At 40.2% G+C, this 23883-nt stretch overlaps 1 long non-coding RNA gene across 3 annotated transcripts in view; it reads right to left on the minus strand.

Moving 5' to 3' along the window:
• Positions 1-23883, minus strand: part of LOC114091274 (uncharacterized) — a 69640-nt gene that overhangs the window by 22362 nt on the left and 23395 nt on the right. For 2 of the 3 annotated variants that reach the window (XR_011708370.1, XR_011708371.1), the window contains exon 2: positions 4431-4529. The exons of the other annotated variant lie outside the window; for it this stretch is intronic. This is a non-coding gene — a long non-coding RNA (uncharacterized lncRNA). The remainder of the gene's footprint in view (positions 1-4430; positions 4530-23883) is intronic. 3 annotated transcript variants of the gene reach the window in all.

Raw genomic sequence — 23883 nt, forward strand, 5'->3', positions numbered from 1 at the left:
AATCTATATACACACACTTGTGTCCTAGGTTTCAGTGGACACTTTACTTTTTATCTTATCATGGTTAAAAAAATTTTGAAAATTCTGCATTACTCATTTAGTAACAGGTGGCATGAAGTTAAAGGAATAGGAGAAGAGAAGTTGTTTTTCAAAACTGTTCTTAAGTAAGTACAATGGTAATTGCTAATTTTGTACATGTACTTGTCCCATTCTTTCTTTTAGTGCCATTTGCTTCTAAACGTTCCATTTAGAATTCCCACAGAAATTATTGAAGCAGCATAGCCTACCTTTCAGGATGGTTGTTGGCAGTTAAAAGATGTTTTAATTGAAATTCGGATTTATGTAAATGCCAATGACTTACCACTTTATACTGTTTCTTAGTATGTTTGAACAATTAACAGCAACACAGTAAATCTCCACTTGGGCTTAATAACATCAGCTTTACGATAAGAATCCTTGGGCTTGAACCCACTTTACCACTTGCAACTTGTGTGCCCTGGGAAATTATTTAAACCCTCTTGGCTGTGAGTTCCCCTGCTACAAAATGGGCACAAGGGTACGCCACACACAGGGTGTTGGAGGAGTTAAGTGAAATAGAGCTCATGGCACTCTGTGCAGCTCCCACTCAGGAGGGGCAGGCATGCACTTTTTGTGGCCACTGAGAATTCTGCCACTTCTTGTGCTATTTGTGCTTGTTCTAGAATTCTGTCATCTTCTTTCATGCTGTGGAGGCTTTGCTGGTCTCCTAGAGATTCATGTTGTGGAACTAAGTGGTCTCTTGGGTGCATTTAATATTATTCCTTGGGGTGCCCCACTGAACTTCACATAGTCAAGCGTTCGACTTTTTGCTGATTTGCACTAGGGCACACGCCCAGGGGAACAAAGATGCAGGAGACAAAGTGAATCCAGCTAAACTATATGAACAAGAAGTTTTTGCCGACCTCCTTTGCTGGGCCTCACCTCTCAGGTTCATGGTTTATTTTCAGTCCCACAGTCTGGTCTCTGGTTTTGCAGATCCAGAAACTTGATCTCAACAGTTCATCTAGAGTTCACCAATGCTGAGGGACTGACTCACACCAAGCAAACTGACAAGAGAATCATTTACCAGCTAGATTGCCAATTTCAAGTATACAGTGGCTATATCCCAGTCACAATAACAGACATCTGCCTTTTGTTCAAGGTAGATCTAATTATGTTATCAGAAAGATGCCTGCAGAGCTTAAAATAAGAACAAAATTGGAGATATTCTTGAAAAGCATTTCCAGTAAGAAGGACAGCTAAAAGAATTGCCCATCCCTGAGATACTGGTTGTGCTAATCAGCATCTGTCTTTACTTGACCATCAGTGTGTCCTGCACTCTGCCTGCTGCAGACAGCTAAGCAGCACATGGAGTGAGATTTCACATTTGATTATTTTTTAAAAATTAGTTATCACCATCATTACTTCTTGGCATGGAAGCTAAGTTTTAAAAATGTGCTCTACCTGGGGAGGATGGGAGGAGGGGGATGATAGGAAGGGCTGCGGTGCTCGTGAGGCTGGAGATACATATGGGACATCTGGTTGCAAAGGTGCAATCTGTCATTGCAAATGCCACTCCAGAGTTTATGGCAGGGTCATAGCAAGAGATGTGAGAGTTATCTAGGTGGGAACGGTAGCTGTAACCAATCAAGTAGGTGCAGTCACCAGGGAGTATATGCAGACAGGAGCAGAGAGGCAGCAGGGGAGGAGGGGAGCATCACTAGCAAAGATGGACAGAGGAGGACACTGGAGGTGGGTGTGGGGAGTAATGGAGTTACAGAAGTTCCAAGGCAGCCCATGAGGACATTAGCTTTAGAAGAGAATTTTGACCAAGAGGTAATTCTGTGTCACTTACAGCTTGAAGCAAAGACATCAGAAAGAGAAGAGGTGGTAAACAGAGGGATTTCTTAAAGACGCTAGAGGAATCAAGCTCCAGGTGAAAGCAGGTGGGTGGAGGGCACCACCAGGACATAGGGGAAGGGCTCATCTAGGACAACTGTGGCTATTGAGGATGAAGGGCAGGAAAGGCCACCGAGCAGAGGAGGGCCAACCACTGTGAGTCTAGGGTATTGGACAGATTGCTTTGAGGCAGGAAGATCATGGAAGTTGTATGAGAAGATTGATTTCAAGTTTGGTGACTGAGAACACTGAGTAAAGGGACAGTTGGTGGGTGGAGAATTACAAGGAGTAGTGGAGAGCCGGGATGGCTATCCCTTTCCTGGCAAGCCTGGGTTACCAGATAGCAAAGTGCTGTTTTCTGGGAAAAACAGGGAGGGGAACACTTCACTGGGGCATTTTGGGCAGGTTTTGTTTTTTTTTAAAAAAAAAAAAAAAAAAGAAGAAGAAGTGAAGAAAACAGAAATCTCCTTTGGGGAGTTATGTCTCCAGAACATATATAAAGAAAGGGCAAGACATGCTGTCAGGAGACAGATACAAATCAGGAAGTCGGAAGAGAAGAAATGGACTGGACAGAGAAGAAGCGATAGCTGGTTAGAAGCAAACATGTAGCAAGAATGCCTCACTAAATCACGGGGAGAAAAGAGGCAGGTTTAGAAAGATCCCAGGGCGGAAATCATTGATATTTCACAAGAACTTTGGAATTAAGATTTCCCCTAATGCAGGCAGATGGTGCCTTCTGATGGATGGAGTCAGGGATAGGAACGATCATCCTCAGGCAGGGCTTGAGGCTTTTGCAGTAGTTCTAAGACATGACTTTAAATTCACTGGCCTTCTCCCCAGGAAGACTTGGAGACTATGTTACCTCCTCTTGAATCTGAGAGGGCCTGTGACTAAATTGAATAACAGATTGTGGCAGAAGGGGTGTATTGTGACTATGAGACTAAGTCGTCAAAGGTCATGCAGCCTAGCTTGTTTGGAATTTTGTCTTTGGAGCCCTGAACTACCACACAAGAAGCTGACCACTCTGATCCTACATGCTGCAAAAGTCACAGAGAGAGATGAATTATCTATAGAGGGCCTGGAAACCTGTGTGCATGAGAGAGGGAGAGGGAGAGGGAGGGGGAGAGGAAGAAGGAAAGGGAGAGAGAGGGGGAGGGGGGAGAGAATACCAAGGATCATTCAGATCATACCAGCCAGGCATCAGACATGAGTGAAGAAAAGTGATCCAGACCTGTCACCCACAGCTGCATGAGTCTTCTCAGCTGAGCCTTACAAACCATGGAACAAAGACAAACCCGCCTTGCAGAGATTTGTGTCAATGTCAAACCCAAGAAACCTATGAGAAAAATAACACTGTGGCTATTTCATGCCACTGAGTTTTGGGGTAGTTTATTACAGGATGATAAACAACTGGAGCAGCCTAAGCAGACTGTAATTGAGGCTGAAGATATGGTGATACTGTCAATGTTATTGCTTTCTTTTGTTCTCATGCAGATGTGAGGGGGTAAGGCTGACGCCAAGGATGGGGTTGAGTTAAGAACTATATAGTCTAAGTCCCCAACCAGGGCTAACATTCAACTATATACAGATTGATTAAAGGTAGCGCCTAACCATTGCTAAATATTTCAATTATAACCCCTGCCTTCAAGAGTGCCAGAGATGTAGTAGGCATTTCAATTAGTACAAAGTTATTCAAAAATGTAGAAAAGTTCAGAGTGAACTATATCAATATGTAATGGCAAAAGAATTTCACAGAGGAGGTGATTTTGGTTGGACTTGAATACACTGTGAAAGTGTATCCATGGAGGGAATTGTTATTCAGTTGGCTTTAAAGGTAAGACAGGATTTAATATTGGGGGATAAGAATGAAAGGCACTACAGCCTTTCTTTTTATTTGGCTAAGAGAAGAAATAAAGAGCAAATTAATGGAAAGAGAATGGACTTGTATAGAAGAAGGAAGAAAATAGATTCACTGCAGCTTAGTGTGTGAAAGAAAGTAATTTGGGCAGAATAAAAACACACTCTAAGGAACAAGCAAAGAGGCTTGTGCTCATTGCAGTAGGCAGCAGAGAGTCACGGAAAGTTCAAATCAGGAAAGAGCATTATATGGGATTTGGTGGGAGGCTGGGCAGTGAGACCTGATCGGACATTGTGACTCTAAGCAGGTCATTTAAAGAGTAATAGTGCTGGTAGGAAAAAATCCCAAGGAATCATCAAAATAAAAGTTCTAAAACTACTGAGTTCAACAAGGTCACAGGATACAAGTTAAACATACAAGTATCAACTGGATTTTTTATACACTAACAATGAACACATGGATGCTGAAATTAAAAATGCAACACCATTTACATAAACTCTAAAATGAAGTATAGTAATTAGTTGTAAATCTATCAGGACACATACAGGACTTATAGGTTTAAATTATATAATGCTGATGAAATAAATCAAGCTGGTTAGGCATACCATATTAGTGGATTAGAAGACTCAATAAAATACAGATTCTAATTTTTCACCTGTAATCCCAGTGGCTCAGGAGGCTGAGGCAGGAGGATTGTGAATTCAAAGCCAGCTTCAGCAATGGTGAGGCACTAAGTAACTCAGCGAGATCTTGTCTATAAATAAAAATACAAAATAGAGCTGGGGATGTGCCCATGAGTTCAATCCCTGGCAGCCCCCCACCCCATAAAAGGTGCTAATGTTTCCCAAATTGATGCATAGATTTATTGTAACTATTAAAATTCCTGTAAGATTTTTTGTAGATATAAATATGATTATTCTAAAATTTACAAATAAAAGCAAAAGCTAAAATAACTAAACAGTTTTGAAAGTAATCAAAACTGCTCAATTATGTAGCTATAGTAACCAAGATTGTGTGATATTGACAGGGGAATATACACATATATGGATGCGGCATATTAGAGAACCCTGAACTAGACCTACAGAAAAATACCCAACTGATTTTTGACAAAGGTACAAAAGCAATTAAACAGAAGAGAGCCTTTTCAACAAGCGGTGCCAAAGCAATTAGATATCCTTAAACAAACCACAAAACAAACTCTAAAATCATTGATCTAAACCTCATACGTTATGGAAAAATTTAATTAACAATGAAGCATGCACTTAAATGTAAAACCACAGAACCATAGAAAAATCACAGGTTATATTCAGAATGTAGGACCAGGAGAAACTTCTAGGAAATACCAAAAGCATGTCATCCAAAAGGAAAATTGACAAATTGGATTTCACTAATGTTAAAATATTTTCTCTGGGAAAGATCCTGCTAAGAGGAGGAAAAGATATGCTGTAGTTTGGAAGAAAATATTTACAAATGTCATATCTGAAAAAGGACTTATATTTAGAATATATTAAAAACTCTCAAAATTCATTAGTAAAATCACAAATAGTCCATGTTGACAGTGGGCGCAAGGCATGGGTGTATATAGGTGGCAAAAAACAAAGATGTTCAGCATCAGCTAAGGAACTGCAAGTTCCCATGAGACATTACTACACACCCATCAAAATAGCTAAAACAAAAATAGTCACAAGACCAAATACTAGTGATGGGATGGGAAACTGGATCATCACATTGGCTCATGACATTGATGGTAGGAATGTAAAATGGCACAGTCACTCTGGAAAACAGTTTGGCAGGTTTTTTTTTTTTTTTTCTTCCCTTTAAGCATGCAACTACAATACGGCCCATAAATTGTGCTTTGAACACTTATTACAGAGAAATGAAAATCTGTATTCACATAAAACCTGTGCAAAATGTTTCCAATCTTTAGTTGTAATGGGCAAAAATTGGAAGTAACCCAGATATCTGCCAGTAGAAGGTTGGTTCAATAAGTGGTGCAATTATATCATGGAATAATACTCAGCAATAAAAAGAAACACACTATTGATACAGCCAATAACCTGGACAAATCTCCAGAGGACAATGCTAAGTTGGGGTAAGGGAGATCCCAAAGGACGCAGCCACTCTAGCATCCTCTCACATGATGCTCTAGCCATGAGCACATCACAGAAATGAATACCAGGTGAGTGGACCAGCTAGGCATTGGGGGTGGTGCAGGAGGGTGGGAGGTGGATATATCTAAGCAAGGACAACCTCAGGGAATCTTGTGATGAGAGTCAGGAGACTACCTTGACTCTATCAATGTGGGGAATCCTGTTTGTCATGTTGTATTATAGTTTTACAAGCTGTTATTAGGCAAAACAGAATAAAAGGTGCATAGGAGCTCTCTGTATTCTTTCTTATAATTGCAAAAAAAGATGAGAATTTGCTATTCTTCTCCTGCCTGACTTGCCCTGATCTCCCTCTACTATGCCAACAGGAAGAGGAGTCAGTGCATGACCACATGTGAACTCAGACAGAGCGCCTGGCCCCAAATGGGCAGCACTAAATGGAGACCGTCTGTGAAGGGAGCGGAAACAGAGAATCCTACTACAAGGTCAGAGTGGGTCTTGTCATGTGGCACAGCAGAGCGGAAGGGTAACATTCTGCAGTGTTCAAGACTCCGATGAGCTGGATTCAAACCCAGGAGAAATTAGGAAAGACAGCTGACCTTTCTGGGCTGCAGTTTTCTCAGTCCTCAAAACTGGGCTCAACAATCCCTGCCCCATGAGGTCCTCATGAGGTGTAAATGAGAGGACTTAAGTGACCCTCTTTATAAACTTCCTGGCACTAACTAGTGCTCAATTAAAGGAGGTTGTTGAGGGTGAACGCCAGTGTGGGAGGCCAAAACGAGGAGTCGGGCAGCTGTTGAGGGAGGTCAGTGGCATCAACTAGAGGAAGCAGGAAATTTAAGAGGGTTGGAGTCAAAGTAAAGTCTCAGCTGAGGAAACCAGGACAGAATGACCGGGAAAACAAAGAAGGATGAAGGAACATGGGCAGTGTCAGAACTCCAGAAGGAGTAGTGGTCAGCGCTGGGCAGAACCAAATGAGGCAAGACAATGAGCCTGTGACCTGTCACCCTGCGCTCAGCGAGATGGAGTGAAGGAGAAGGGAGCCCTGTTTTCTCAGGCCAGATGGAAGGAACTGGCTGTTCTGCGGTGACAACATGCGTTGACTCTAAAGCATGCTGACGTGTGCGCCTGTGTTTATGTCGTCGTCGTTGTTGTTGAAGTCTCCAACTCCGAGAGAACAAGCAGCCCCTGGTTGCCAGGATGTATCCCTCCTGCTGCTTCCAAATCCAATTCTGGCCTGCGCGGCCGTCCCCACGGTATTCCTGTTAGCCTCCACAGCGCTCATTAGGACTCAAGCCTTCTCAGCCTTGTCAAATCCCATTATGTGGCACAACAAATCTTCACTTCAGGACTCTAGTGTTTCTTTTCATCTCAACTTGGTTTTAAAATCAACTGCTGGAAACCAACTTTTTTTTTTTACACTTAGATTAAGAGTTGTTTTTTTTTTTTTTTAATATAATGAAAATATTATCACTTCCCTGGATGTTTAATTATTTAAAAACCTTTCTTCCATGCTTCACAAGCAACTGAAATAATAATGGGTTGTTTCACTTCTTTGAAAGTAAATTTATGAAGTTTATTAGATAATCTGTTCCTTGCTATATAGTCACAATGGAAATATCAAGCCCTTTTGGGGATCTGCCAAAAGTGCAAATAAATAAAAAATGATAATAATTGTAATTCAACAAATATCCAGAAGTCACAAAATTGCTTTCTTTGCATGAAAATAAATAATTTGGGATAAAACTTCAGTTGGTCACAATTGTATACAAGGGAGAGCACTATTAAAATGCCTAATTATGCCATTTGAATAATGAGTTTCTCACAATACATTTAACTCAAAATTACTGCTACTTTGTCTTTTAATGTTGTTTAAAATTTAGTCTGCCCTTGTCATGAAAAGTACTCTCATGTAATTTTCTCTCTTAAATTGTTTTATAAAGAAAAATTATCCTTAAAATATTACATTGCAACCCAACAGCACCAGAACATTTTCTTCAGAACAAACTGTATCAATCAAGGAAACAACTTCAGTTTCCAAATCTATAACAAATAAGAAAGCTCAAGTTATATTTTTAATTTTATCACAATTATGTTTGACACTAGTTAGAAAAATTCCATCAAATGGTCTGAACATTAATGTATCTCAAAGATCCCATTGACCTTGAGGAAAAATAAAATATATTCCCTAAAAAATCGAAAATTACACTTGACATCTATTTGCCTAAAGACCTGGACATTTTCAACAATGACATCTAGAATATTTGTGATTTTTTAACAAGTTTCTTCCTTTAAAATATTGAAAAAAAATGAGAGATTTAAGTTACATGTTAAAGTAAGAAAATTTTGATTTTTAAAGAAAATATAGGGAATATTCCAAACCTAACAAAATGTATTTTGTGCATGTTAGTTGAGACCTAATGGGATGGAAATTTGAATTAGCACCATTGTGAATGCCAATTAAAGATACGTAGGGAACAAGGTCAATTGGATTCATTGAATGGGGAGGGGACAAGGTAGAGGGAGCCGTCCAGTCTCCGACAATTTCCACATCCCTGCTTGAGCAATGGACCAGGTGACTGGTGGGTCCATTTGCTAGGTCTGGGAAAATGGGAGAATTCATGACTTTCTCTTTTGCTTCATTGGGCCTCATATTGGAGCTCTAATAATATAATTTTGTATTTTTGAGCTATTTCATTTGCTTATATTTAGAAATGCCAACATGTATGAAGAGCAGCATTTAAATATACTGAAGAAATACTGTTTTTAGAGGGCAGCCAAAATCATCTTAAGACGGCTAAATATGATTTCTGAAGTCATGTGTTTTAAAATTGGGCCACATATCCAATTTTGTTAAGCAAAGAAATCCTATTTTATGTACCTGACAGATAGACCTGGGATATGGTGGGGGTCAAAAGTTGGGGTACAGTTGGAGTCAAGACAGACACAGTTCCTTTTCTCAAAGTGCTTACAATCTCCTGGGGGAATATGAATGGTGAAAAGAGTGTAAATGATGAAGATAAACTAATCCAAGATAGTGAGAACCCTGTGACACTCCACCCATCCAAAGGGCCGGCCTGTGAGTGGAGTCTTGCAGAAGGAGGAGAATACCATGTGGAGATCTGAGTGAGACCTTCAGACAGTGGACCCCAGACTTCCTGTGTAGGGTAGCAGTCTGGTGGGAGGAAGTTGGGGGTGCTTTATTTGGTGAACATTTACGTAGAAAACATACTCTGTTGACTTACACTGTATATTTACTTGAGGTGAGAAAGGCAGATACAAAATGGTGGCCGAGTGCAGCCCCTTATCCACCAAGCCACATGTCATTGGACTGCCAGTCCCTCAGGTGGGGAGAATAACAGAAACAAAGACACAAAGTCAGGAACTGGCTTGGCTCTTGCAGGGGAAGCCAGAAGGCCATAGTGGCTGGACACCAAGAGATGGAGGGTTCAGTAAGATATGAGCCATGGACAGGATGCTACAGCCACTGTGCACAGCGGGAGGGGAAGGGGTCTAGACAGAGGGCTGAGGGGAGAGGTGTTCTGCTTCCTATGTTAAACCCACAAGTCATCTTCAGGTACAATTGCTATTATTAGTAAGTAGTCAGGGGTAGAAAAACAGTAATTCAGAAAGAAAGTATAGGGCAAAATATTTGCAATTATATTTCCAATGCTTTGTGTAAATGTCTCACCATCAGGCTGTTTCTAAGTTGGAGAATTTTTTCTACTGTGTGTCATTAGCGTTTTCTCAGGGTGTCAAGACCTGGCCTTCAGAAAGAAGGTAGCACTGTCTCAAAATGGCATAGCTGACTCTGGATGCTGTCTTGTAACTCATGTTCTGAAGAGATGTTTATGTGTCACCTCTGTACCAACAGGTAAAGATTTGTTATACTCCTAGTTAGAGAGATAACTAGGAGAGCTAAAACAAGGGAGAAGCCCAGAAAATTGTATGATTGGTGAAGCTGTGGATTTGCCTCAAGACATCAATGAAGATTTCCCAGTAATGGTGAAAAATTGCTGATGATGCTGAAGCATTTTCTTTGGGGCAGGGCATAAATATTAGATTTTAAAATCATTCCTTGACTTTTATAAGTAAGGAGTAATCGCTCATCTGCTCCAGCAAGTTACAGTGTGTGTACATAGAAGTAGGAATTGCCTAAGAATCCCACAGTTTTCTTACATTACAATATAAATATGACAGGTCTTTTTTTCTTTTTTTTTAAGTCACAGAATCTTAAGTACAAATGTGATCATTAAAAGCAAGAGTTTTTTTTAATTTTGTTTTGTTGTTGTTTTTCTCTCTCTCTCCTGGAAAGCCAATCCAAAGGGTTTTAGGGTTGAAAGAGAGTTTTAAAGCATGGTTAATGCCAGGTTCTTGAAATAATTGATTGGTTCATTGATTAATCCACCCATCCATCTACTCATTTGACAATTTGGTGATTATTGCCATTCGGGATGATAGCAAGAAGAAGACAGCAAAATCACCATCAAAAGGTTGGTCTGGATAACCCAATTGTTTACAACCTAGCTAATGAAGCAAAGTAGAGTCATAAAATGTTTCCAACCAGAGGATTGATATAGGTAGTGGTAGAAGAGCTGTCTCAAGGCAGTCCAGGGTGGGGGGTCTGAATGCTGGGGAATACCGCAGTTCATCCCGTGCACTGAAGCCTCCGGGCTGAGTTCATTTCATGGTCTCCCTCCTGTCTGCACATTTTCAAGAAGAGTGCAGACAGGTTTCTTCAACAGCATGCAGCTCACTGAGGTCAGATCAAGGTTAAAGTTTATATTCCAAGAGTAGAAGATACAGAAGTCCCAAGCCAATTTTACCAGTTTTGTTTTATAACCTTAAAAGGCAATGTTTTTTTTCCTCCATAATAAAAAAGAACTTTGATTTATTCCATACTCTATTATTTTATCTTTAGTGAGCAGACATTTGAAATTGCATACTTGTAAGGCTTCTGAAAGAATCCTTTCAGAAATCCATCACCAGTTCTCTCTCGGCATGACTAGGCCCTCCCTCAGCTTTTGTGCTGTGGACGAGGAAGGCACTCGGGCAACCATGAAGACCGTTTACGTTCTAAACATTTGAAAAGGATTTGTAAGAGCTGTGAGTGGCCTAAGAATGCCTGGATGGCTTTCTTAGATGAAATTGAGAAAATATGGGGAAAAAATGATCTTTTAAGTTGCAGAATTTCAACATTATATTTTACTAATTGGGGTCTTTTTTCTTCTCTCTCCATGTCTCTCTTCCTTTCCCTGTCGTTTTCCTTCTCTTCACTCTTTTATCTACTCCTCCCTTTCCCTTCCCCTTTCTGAATATTCTAGTCCTAAAGCCATCAGGAGGAGCAGGTCCAGGTAGGCCTCAGTGTGGGCCTGGGGAGCTTTGGTGGCCTCTATAGGGTGTCAGGGCCTAGGGAGCTTTGGTGGCCTCTATAGGGTGTCAGGGCCTGGGGAGCTTTGGTGGCCTCTACAGGGTGTCAGAGCCCTGGTGAGCTGAGAGGCATCTGCCAGGGCAATGCAGCATGGGTGTCAGAGCCTGACCAGGACAAGAAGAGTGTCCAAGGGGTATGTTCCCATATGACACAGTCAGGGACAATACAGACCTTCAAATAGGCAATAAGACGGTGAAGAACTGAGGTCCACTTAGTCACATGGAAACCACAGGTCCTTTCAGATACAATTAAATGAATTTATTGAAAGTTTGAAGAGAACTGGGATAGGAACATAGCTTTCTGTAGGTCCACAAGTTCTTATTGATAAGGAAAAGGGGAACTCCCCCTACAGCTGAGAGGTTCCATAGACTTTGCATTAGTCAGTGATCCCAATGGGCTTCTTCAGCCATGGGACTATCACCATGGGGGGCCGGGGATGTGCCACACAGCCTCAATTCCAGAGCTGACCAAAGATGCACAACCCAGACACAACCACAAAGAAGTCAGGCAAACACAGGTCAGAGCTTTCTTCCAAATAGCTGGTCTTTAAATTCCTGAGGTGCCAAGATCATGGCAGTCAAAGAAAGACTGAGGAGACTTACAGTCCCAGGAGACCCAGGAGGTCTGACAGCTCCATGAATAGAGGCCAACAGGGTCCTGTGTTGCAAGGTCATTATTAGAACAACTGGTGAAAACTTAATACTTCTGAAGATTAAATGTTAGTAGCATGTTTGTTGTAATTTCTTGGTTTCAATGATTATATTGTGCTTGCATAGAAAAATATCCTTGTTTGTAAGAAATACACTCCTCAGTATTCTGGTGTAAGGTTCAGAAAAAAGAAGTTTATTATTCAATCACTTCCTAATTTTCTGTTTGCAATTGTTTTAAAAATTGTAATTTTGAATCTGTTCTTATAATGAATGACAATCTTGCAGTATCAATCGTGTGCACTGTTACTGCAAATGTCATTTTGATAGTCACATGGTCAAATTAGATGATTCAAGTAGCACTGTGAAGCAGATTGTCCAATCCACTGACAAATGGTGACAGCACAAGCTGCCACTGGGGTCTCATTAGTATTCAAATGCACAGCTTCCTCCAGGTGAAGAAGGGTGACCTGGAGCTATGTGAAACAGGAGACAGGATGACCCATTTTGTTCTTTTTTGGTGGGGGGAGCTACTGGGGATTGAATTCAGGAGCATGAGCACGGAGCCACATCCCCAGCCCCCTTTTTTGAGACAGGGTCTCACTGAGTTGCTTAGCACCTCGACTTTGCTGAGGCTGGCTTTGAACTCATAATCCTGCCTTAGTCTCCCAAGCTGCGGGGATTATAGACATATGCTACCCATTTTATTCTTATGAATGTATTTACAATATTGAAATCCAAATCATTTGATTTTTTTTTTTAGATAGCAGCAGAATAACAGATGTGTTCTCATGGTTCAAAAAATAGTCATTTTTTTCTCATTAAAGAAGTTAGATAAGACACACACATATGTATACACAAACATACACATATCAACCTGGAAAAATTTACTGTCTGATCCAATTATATAAGTTAATTTTGCTATTTCTGCTATACCATCAAATATTTTCTTGGTGTTGCTCTTTTAAAAATACAAAGAACTTTGACTACTGCGGGCCATTGATGAAAATATCTATTCAAGTATGTTTAAACAGGAATTTGAAACTTCAAATTGGAGGTAATAATAATATTAATATTATTAATAATGACATTATTATAATAATATTTATTAAGTAGTCACCTGTAAAAGGACTTCTTTCTATAGAGAGATGCAGTCATGCATACACACATATTTGTGACAATGTAACACAATATTTTGCATTAGATACTATTATCATTTTACAAATAAGTTCACTGAAATCTAATGAATTAGAAAAAAATCATACAAGATATAAGTGAAAGGCACACTGACTAGTAGAAATGCACTCTGTCCATGCTGCTAAGTGTCTGCCAGCCGGCCATCTTAGGGGGGTAAGCTGCCTTGAGAACTCCTGGGGCCCAAGCAACCCTGTCCCCTTCAACCAGCATGACTTTCCCCACCCAGACGTCAGCGTTTCTGAGAAATCTCCTTAAAAACTTATCCACAAAGAAACTCAGAGTGGCAAGAAGTAGCAGAGGACCTCACAAGCCTGGACAGGGGGTGATGTAGGTGACTCCTGTGAGGGTGGTGGGCATCATGAATGGATTGGACTCCCCGACTCTGTACCTTGCTGAGGACACTAGTGCACTCAGTCAGTCACTCCTTGACTCGCTATCCTCAGCCAACAGCACAGAGGCCCCAAAGCAAGAGACCCAAGATACCCTTGGCCTCTCTCTACCACCTCAGTTACCATAGACATCTGGATTTGCATCAACTGCAGAAGGGGCAACAGTTAGGAGAAACACTGATTGTCCTTACAGCATCATTTCCAATCTGTCTTAGACATGATAAGATAGCTAACAAATGTTATGCCCATTCTATAAAATTAACATGTACTTTGGTTTACAGAATGGGCATAACATTTGTAACATCCTTGGGTTTAATTTTAGACACTAAATGGTGGTGATAAAATTGCTCTTGGATAATCTAAAATTCAGAATAGTCAGGAGGAAAAAGTACTTTTACAAATCGATCTTCAACTAAATTAGAGATCAATTCTATAATACTGTGCTTATTTCCTAGTGTTATTCTCAAAATCTACTGAAATCATGACTTCTGTTACAAAAATCTCAATATGTTTGTTTTGTGGCATAAGAAGAAACTTAGATTTTTTTCCCTCTTGAGAGAACTACCATAAATTCCTATTAGAATCATACCTGACGCAAAATATCTTTGCAGGGAGATGGTGAACCAAGGAGCTGTGCTGCATTCCAGAAGGATGGTTTTAAAGGTTACAAAACAGTTCCGTCTGATCTGGTGAGTGAATCAGCAAGATGCTAATGAGGTTACAGAGGGGTGCGACTGGCCCACTTACAACTGGAGAGACACTTGGCCAGGTCCCAGCACCTGGCCTCTTGGATGATGATTCTCAGATGTGCAGAATTTGCAAGTGGCTCCTCTGTTTAAGACCTTGTTTATTTTCCTATTGGGTAATCATCACTCAGGTATAATAAAAGAGGCACTAGAAATTCACAGGACTCCAAAATCAAGCAACTGGAAACACCTGTATTTAGTAGTTTTGACTTCATATGGAACAACCTAGGGGTAGATGCTCTGCAGCAAGACACTGAATCCAGAATCTTAGCTCCGCCTCTTTTTATTTTTTAATTTTAATTTATTTTTGTGTTCTTATCAGTTATACATGACAGCAGAATGCTCTTCCATTCATTATACACAAGTGGACTACAATTTTTGGCTTTTCTGGTTGTACCCAAAGTAGGGTCCCACATTTGTGCAATCATACATGTACCTAGGGTAATGATGCTCATCTCATTTCACCATCTTTCTTACCCTCTTGACCCTTCTCCACCTCCCATTTGCCCCATCCAAAGTTCCTCCACTCATCGCATGCACCCCTTCTATTATGGATTAGCATCCACTTACCAGAGAAAACATTTGGCCTTTGATTTTTTGGGGATTGGCTTATATCACTTAGCATGATAGTCTCTGACTCCATCCATTTACCTGCAAATGCCAAAATTTTATTCTCTTTTGTTACAGAATAATACACCTTTGTATATATATATATATATATATATATATATATATATATATATATATATATATATATATATATACCACAGTTTCTTTATCCATTCATCTATTGAAAGGCATCTAGGTTGGTTCCACAGTTTGGCTATTGTGAATTGAGCTGCTATGAACATTGATATGGCTGTGTCCCTGTAGTATGCTGATTTTAAGTCCTTTTGGTATAGACCAAGGAGAGGGACAGCTGGGTCAAATGGTGATTCCATTCCAAGTTTTCTGAGGAATCTCCATACTTCTTTCCATATTGGCTGCACCAATTTGCAGTCCCACCAGCAATGTATGAGTGTACCTTTTTCCCACATCCTTGCCAATACTTATTGTTGTTTGTTTTCTTGATAATTGGCATTCTGATTGGAGTGAGATGAAATCTTAGAGTACTTTTAATTTGCATTTCTGTAATTACTATAGATGTTGAACATTTTTTCATGTAATTGATTGATTATATATCTTTTTCTGAGAAGTGTCTGTTTAGCTCCTTAACCCATTTATTGATTGGGTTGTTTTTTGTTTGTTTGTTTTGGTTTTTTTTTTTTTTTGGTGTTAAATTTTTTTACTTCTTTATATATCCTGAAGGTTAGTGCTCTATCTGATGTGCATGTGGCGAAAATTTGCTCTCATTCTGTAGGCTCTCTCTTCACTTCACTGATTGTTTCTTTTGCTGTGAAGAAGCTTTTTAGTTTGAATTCATCCCATTTATTAATTATTCATTTTATTTCTTGTGCTTTAGAGGTCTTGTTAAGGAAGTCGGGGCCTAATCCGACATGATGGAGATTTGGGTCTACTTTTTCTTCTATTAGGTGTAAGGTCTCTGGTCCTTGATCTACTTTGAGTTGAGTTTTGTGTAAGGTGAGAGATAGGGGTTTAATTTCATTTTGCTGCATATGGATTTCCAGTTTTCCCAGCACCATTTGTTGAAGAAGATATCTTTTCTCCAATGTGTGTTTTTGGTGTCTTTGTCTAGTATGAGATAACTATTTATGTGGGTTTGTCTCTGTGTCTCCTATTCTGTACCATTTATCTACATGTCTGTTTTGCTGCCAATACCATGCCATTTTTGTCCCTATAGCTTTATAGTATAGTTTAAGGTCTGGTATTGTGATGCCACCTGCTTCATTCTTCTTCATAAGGATTGTTTTGGCTATTCTCAGTCTCTCATTTTTCCAAATGAATTTCGCAATTGCTTTTTCTATTTCTATAAGGAATGATGTTGGGATTTGAATAGGAACTGCATTAAATCTGTATAACGCTTTGGGTAATATGGCCATTTTGACAATATTAATTCTGCCTACCAGAACATGGGAGATCTTTCCTCTTCTAAGGTCTTCTTCAATTCCTTTCTTTAGTGTTCTGCAGTTTTCATTGTAGACGTCTTTCACCTCTTTTGTTGAATTGATTCCCAAGCATTTTTTTTTTGAGGCTATTGTGAATGGGGTGGTTTTCCTAATTTCTCTTTCAGAGGATTCATCACTGATGTACAGAAATGCATTTGATTTGTGAGTATTGATTTTATATCATGCTACTTTGCTGAATTCATTTATTAATTCTAAAAGTTTTCTGGTGGAGTTTTTTTGATCCTTTAAATATAGAACCATGTTGTCAGCAAATAACAATAATTTGAGTTCTTCTTTTCCTATACATATCCCTTTAATTTCTTTTGTCTGTCTAATTGCTCTGGCTAGAGTTTCAAGAATTATGTTGAATAGAAGTGATGAAAGAGGGCATCCCTGTCTTGTTCCAGTTTTTAGAGTGAATGCTTCCAATTTTTCTCCATTTAGAATAATGTTGGCCCTGAGTTTAGCACAGATAACTTTTACAATGTTGAGGTATGTTCCCACTATCCTAATTTTTCTACTGTTTTGAACATGAAAGAGTACTGTATTTTGTCAAATGCTTTCTCTACATCAATTGATGATCATATTATTCTTATCTTTATGTCTATTGATGTGATGAATTAACGTTTATTGATTTCCATTTGTTGAACCAACCTTGCATCCCTGAACAAACCAACACCAAAAGTAGAAGAAGACATGAAATAATTAAAATCAGGGCTGAAATCAATGAAATTGAAACCAAAGAAACAATTCAAAAAAATTGACAAAACAAAAAGCTAGTTCTTTGAAAAAAATAAATAAGATTGACAAACCCTTTGCCACCCTAACGAAAAGAAGGAGAGAGAAAACTCAAATTACCAAAATTTGTGATAAAATAGGAAATGTCACCACAGACACTATTGAAATATAAAATACAATTAGAAAGTATTTTGCAAATTTGTACTCCAGTAAAACAGAAAACCTCGAAGACACCAACAGATTTCTGCAGACATATGATCAACCCTCACTGAGTCAAAAGGACATTCACAATTTAAACAGATCAACTTCAAACAAGGAAATAGAAGATGCCATCAAAAGCCTACCAACCAAGAAAAGCCCGGGACCCGACAGATTCACAGCTGAGTTCTATAAGACCTTCAAAGAAGAATTAGCACCAACACTCCTCACATTATTCCATGAACTAGAAAAGGAGAAAACCCTTCCAAACTCATCCTATGAGGCTAGTGTCATCCGCCTCTTATTATTAACCTTGGGGGGCCTTTCTGAGCTGCAGCTCTCTTTTCTGCAATAGGAGAGGATGAGCACCCACTAACCACTGAGCTTTATCAGAGTAGCTCCACATACAGCCCTTGGAAAAGCCCCTTGCATGCAGGACTCACCAAAGGATAGCTATGCAAGTGGGACAAAGAGATGCCCATGTGAGTGGGTGCTCTTGTGTTGGTGATGGGCACAGAGTGACTTTGTGACACACTTGATTCATAATTGATCTCCTAAGTTTATTTAAATGCAGAAAAATATTCCCTTTATTTCTGTAAAGAGTTCATCCCTGAACTTTGCTCAATGGCTGGGGAAATAATATGAGAAAGGAATGTTGGGTAAGAGGCAGGACTGGCCGGCCTCCGTTTGTTCCTCCAGGTTCACTCTCTGCTCTTCCGTGTCTTCTATGCCCCAGGACATTGACCTTGCTCTTTGCACAGCATCTCTTGCCTTCTGCTTCAGCTGGGTTTGGCCTGTGGGATGCACTACTGGAGGACAGGAGGCTGGGGGAGAAGGGACTCCAGTCTTCTTGCCTTGTTCTTGCCCTTCCTGTGGGCCGTGGACGTGACCCCTCTCAGGAGAAGCCTCCAGAGGCCCAGCTCTTTCCTGATTCTGCAGCCTGCTTTCTCCTTTGCCTTCCAGGTTCAGGATGCTAACACTGTCATATGTATCCATCCCTGAGTCAGGGTGCTTCCCAATCCCTGGCTGACTCCCTGGCCTTTTTATTCAATACTACGCGAAACAGTTTTTCTGTCTTGGGTTCTGACCAATCCAGATGCCTTCAATTCACTTACATGCTTTGCTAATTTGTTAGTACTTTCAATGGTCCTCTGAATTTTTCCTGCCTCCAAGTTACATTTATAAGATTATAATATAGCTATTTAGGTATATAAGATTTATAAGATATAATATAGCTATTTAGGTATATATAGCTATTTAGGTATATAATATAGCGACTTAATATAAGAAAAATTAACTGGAAATCACCAAAATATCTAGGTTGCTTAGCTTCTGCTCCAATATGGGAATTCTTTTCTGTGAGTTGCAAGAGATGTTTAAAACCATAGTTATATAATTTATTAGTGCTCCTCAATCATAAGGCTAGATACAAATAAAGATCTGTCGTCCTAAGTCACATATCTGGAATCTCACCTTGTTCTGAGTTGATGATCACAGCAGACTCTTGGGTATTCAGCTTGGAAAACTTCAGTGACTAAGTCTTTTTTGGTTTTAAGGAATAGTAAAGTAGAAAACTGACTATTTTTGTTTTGAAGACAGGAAGCTGAGTTATTATTACACCACAAAAGTAAGGCCAACATACCGAACGGAGGAAATAGGATGAAACCCAAGTAAAGCCCCATGATAATGTAACACACTGAACTAAGGGGTCTGACTTCTTCCATAGGATATTTGCAAAATCTCAGATGATAGAGCCAAAGAGGGCACAGCATCTCGTCCGGCCCTTTCCATTCTCTCTATCTACTGGAAATGGACAGAAAGCAAAGCATCTCTCTAATAGTAACGAGAACGTCAAGACAAAATTTATTCTTATTTTTCCTGGAAAGATTCATGATTCACACTATGTCATCAAAAAAGAATGGATAGAACTCTTCAATTACAAGCAACGTGGGTGGGAATTCCATGGGAAATGTGTAAATCTATCCCAACAATAAAACAGGATGTGAAGGGAAGAAGAGGAAGAAAGCAAGGGAGAAAGGCTAAAAGCAAAATGTTAAGGAAGAGGAAGAAAACCAGAAAGAATGGCCCATCAGAGGGAAGATGAAGACCCGAATGGAGAGGAAAGCATTCTGGAAGGGCAAGGCTATTTGTCACCATGGTACCCTAGGGAGCTTTAATAAGCACACGCATTCAAGCTCAACGATAATGCGATAAACAATAAAAATATAAGAAACTAGGGCATTTATAGATAGAAGAGAGCAAAATAATGCTATAAACATAATTGCAGAAATAAATTTTAAAAGGGAAAGTATCAAGGAGACCACTAAAAGCTGACATGCACACGAGGGACTGGCGTTCCCCTGAAGGAAGCCCTTACAGTTACCACCTGGCCAAATATGGGGGGATTTTCACACTGATGTCATTATTTACTTTTCTCACATTTAAATGTTTATGGCAAACATGTTCTGTTTTACAAGAGAAAGACTGATTTTCCTAAAATCTATGTGGAATATTAAAGTGTACATTGTCTGTCCACCACCTCCCCCCAGCCTCTCTGTGGCCTCCATGTGACTCCTTGACAGCCAGTGTTCAGATTCCACCTCTTTGGTCAGCTTTTCCATCTCTGTGACCAAAAGACCCAACAAGAACAATTAGAGGAGGAAGAGTTTACTTGACTCAGGGTTTTGGAGGTCTCGGTTCAGGGGCGGCCAACTCCATGGCCCTGGGCCAGCATGAGGCACCATGGTGGAAGGTTGAGGTGGAGGAAGGCACTCAGTATGTGCCACCAAGGCAGAGAGGGCTCCACACAGTGGGGACAAAACATGAACCCCAAAGGCAGCCCCAGTGTCCCACCTCCTCAGCCACATCCTACCCACCTACAGTAACTACCCAGTTAATCCGTATCAGAGGATGGAGCCACAGATCAGGTCACAGCTCTCATGACCCACTGACCTCACCTCTGAATGTCCTCACATTGTCTCCCACACCAGCTTCTGAGGAACACCTCACATCTGACCCACCACATTGCCCAGGGCTCTCCTTGCCAGACCATGGGGGCTTTCTATGTCCCTGCATGCTGACAGTTGTCCATGGGGGCTTGCTGTGTCCCTGCATGCTGAAAGTTGTCCAGGAGTATGAGAAATGGACATCCACCTTCAGACGCATGAAACACAAACCCCCTCACCTGGAAATCCAGGTGAGATCATTCTGTGTTCTGTACCATCCCAGAGTTTCTCCATGACGTTAGCTCCAGTTAGCCACTACAGAAATGGGCTAAATACTGTGATTCCTTTCCTTCCCAGCCCCCTTATCCAACCACCCTGCTTTCTGTCCCTCACTCATCTGAAATAACCTGTTTGCATTGAAACCCTCATCTTAGAAACAACTTTTGGAAGAACTCAAACCAATATGCACAACATGTACAAATAATGCAAACATGAAAATAAAGAATGTAACTTCTAAAAGGTGCTAAAATGATTCTGGGCAATGAATGTGATTGTTGGATTCTTTTTATTTTAAGTTTTAAAAATTTCCAGTTATAAAGAAACAAATCATAAGTAAACAGTAAACTAGTAAAACATCCATGCAGATATTGTCAGTGTAAAATAATAATCAGTATCTATGATTAAGCAACACAATAATTGCCCATTATAATAATTCTGTCCTTTAAAATTTGTACCATATAAATTTTGCATTATGAGTCTGGAGGTCAAGGCCACCCATTAATATACTCAGATTTGTATCTTCTTTCCTGTTTTTCTCTTTACCTATTAGTTGTTTGGATGTTGTTACTTCCTTGGAACTGTACTGTCACGTTATTGTCCTTGCACACCTACTCTGGACTTAGTACATTCTGTATATATTTAGTAAAGCTTATCTTCCAGTAAATATAAGCACCCTATACAGAATCATCAAGTATGAGCATAGTAAATTGTCATGAATGCTATTCATTCCAATTCATAATTTTGTAAATGCTGTCTGGAATCCTAATGAGATTCTTTCAAGGACAGAGAGCTAGCTAAAAGCAACCAGATCTCCTGAAATCTAGCCCACTTATTTCCAAAATAACTCTTCCTTTGAAATCTCCTTTAAGATGTATTTTCCTGTCCAGATACCTGGTAGATGATGACATGAGTTGGGAGAAAACCAGCAGGGGACAAGGATAAGGAAATCAAAGACAAAGCAGAAGAGAGTGTAAAGATCATGGTGGCTGACTCAAGGTTTGTGATTCAATGATCTCCACAAAGGGAAATGGAGGTCTGGTGGCCAGAATGGGAACATTGTGCAATGCCCAGCAAGCCTGAGCAGGGCTCACGCTGAGCGCATCCACCCCGGCCTGGCTAGTTTGTCTTCTAGGTCAAGTTTACTCACAGTCCTTGCCACAATCTCTCTTCCTCTTTTTACCAAAAGTTCAAAGTTCCACAACTAAGAAGAAATCTAACACCACTGGCACCATCAAATGCTTTGAAATAAGACATTCCTTCCACAATTCTAAAGTCATTCTGAGGCTGGACTCTTCAGAAGTAACTGCCTGTGAAGGCACCATTCTCCATTACTGTTTCTGAAGAACAAAGAAAAGCTAAAAGACGTCTCCACGTAATGAAGCACTGCAGGATTCAGATAATGCACTTTTCTCTTGTCTTAGAAGAGATATAGAAAGAAAGAGGAAGTCGTTATTTATTATGTGATATTTAAGGTCAAATGAAGTCACAAGGATTCACATATAAAAGAACACATATGGTGATGGTGACATATGATGATCTCTATGTCAATATCTGTATGTTTATTTTATTAGCAGGGAAAAAGGAACACTCATACATTGTTGGTTGGATCACAAATTTGTACAACCACTCAGGAAAGCAGTATGGAGATTCCTCAAAAGTCTAGGAATGGAATCTCCATCTGACCCAGCTATCCCACACTTGAGGATTTATCCAAAAAACCTAAAATAAGCATACTACAGTGACACAACCACCGAAATGTTTATGATGGTTTTTTAACTATTGTGCAGCTTGTTATAATCTTCTAAAGCTAAACCTTGGAGCCAAAGTTCTCATGTCAATAATTCTGTTCACAGATGGTTGAATTTTGCTGAACACATGACACAGTGCCAGTCAGAAAGGGTAATCTAGAGGTCAGTAGAACTCTGTCCCTGCACACAAGGAGCTTCGAATCTTGGGTAAGGAACACAGCACAACAAGGACTCAAATAGGTAATTTCTACTCGGGGTTGCCAAACATTGTGGGGTAGAAAAAATAAGTGGGGGACAGAAGATCTTCAGGACAATGCGACCATAATGGTGGGTTGTGTATCACACGTCATTAAACATTCGTCCACATTCCTAAAGCAAACATGAGTGAACCCTAATGATAGACTTTGGGTGCTTCTGATCTGACAATGTATGTTCATCAATCGTGACACATGCACCCCTCTGCTGAAGGAGGCTGATAACTGGAGAGGCTGGGTATGTTCAGGAGCTGGAGGTATATGGGAAATTCTCTGTCTAACCATGTTGCTACGAACCTGAGCTGTTCTAAAAACAAAGTCTTAAACAAGGAGAAAAAAGAATACATGCTTATTTGCTTGGTGTGAATGATATCTACCTGAAAGCATATTGAATACTCTTTTGACTTTGTAAATTTTATGATGTGCAATGGTCTTAATAAAAATAAAGTAAAATATAAACTGCCATTGATAATTTACGAACAAACTTAAACCCTTATATGAGAGTGATTCACATTATCAGTTTGCACTTCTTTGTTATTTCCTTCCTGTTTTTCTTGAGTTTCTTTGAATGCTTTATTTTACAATCTCAGCCTTTATTGAACTGTTGCCAGAATTAGTGGAGACTTGAAAAATCCACCCTCAGACCACAAGATCAAAGGGAGAAGGTCCTCCGAGGTCCCCATACTGTTGGTTGCAACCCACAGGAGATGCTCATGAGAGGAGGGAGAGCGACTGCAGGTCAGACCTCAGAACTGTCCAGTCCATGTTCACACCCCAGTGGAACTTTCCCTTCTCTCCTCACCTTGAGAAAGCTGGGTTTACTTTTGATGTAGCAACTGCAGATGCTTCTATTTTTAGACAAATGCCTAGCTCGAGTACAAAGTGATTACTTCTAATTGGAGAGCAGAGCGAGGAAGGCACATCAAAGGATTCGACATTGGAGCTGAAGCTTGAGGGACCCCCACAGCAAGCATGTGGGGAGACCCCCTGGGCAGAAGCAGCTGGCGAAGCCAAGGCACAGGCATGGGGGAAGGGCCACTTGAACAGTCCTCCAAGGCCATCAGGGCTACTGAGATGCTTCTATCCTGGAGAAATATGGCAACAATGTCTCCTTAACTAGTAAGGCAGCAAAGATAATGAGGTTTTGCTTGGGGCACTATGAGTTGTAGGAAGTTCAGCAGTATGCTCAGATCAGCTTGTGTGATGGCCACCCAATTCTGCATGCAGTGAGGTCAGGTTGGGACAGACCACAGTGAGAGAATGGACACTATCGGAATTACCAGTACATCGCTGGTTGAGGAGATGGGTGGGTCATTTCTGAGAAGTTTGTCAATATACCAGGGAGTCAGGAGACACATTGGA

Source organism: Marmota flaviventris, chromosome 8 (assembly GCF_047511675.1).
Source record: "Marmota flaviventris isolate mMarFla1 chromosome 8, mMarFla1.hap1, whole genome shotgun sequence".
NCBI lineage: Eukaryota > Metazoa > Chordata > Mammalia > Rodentia > Sciuridae > Marmota > Marmota flaviventris.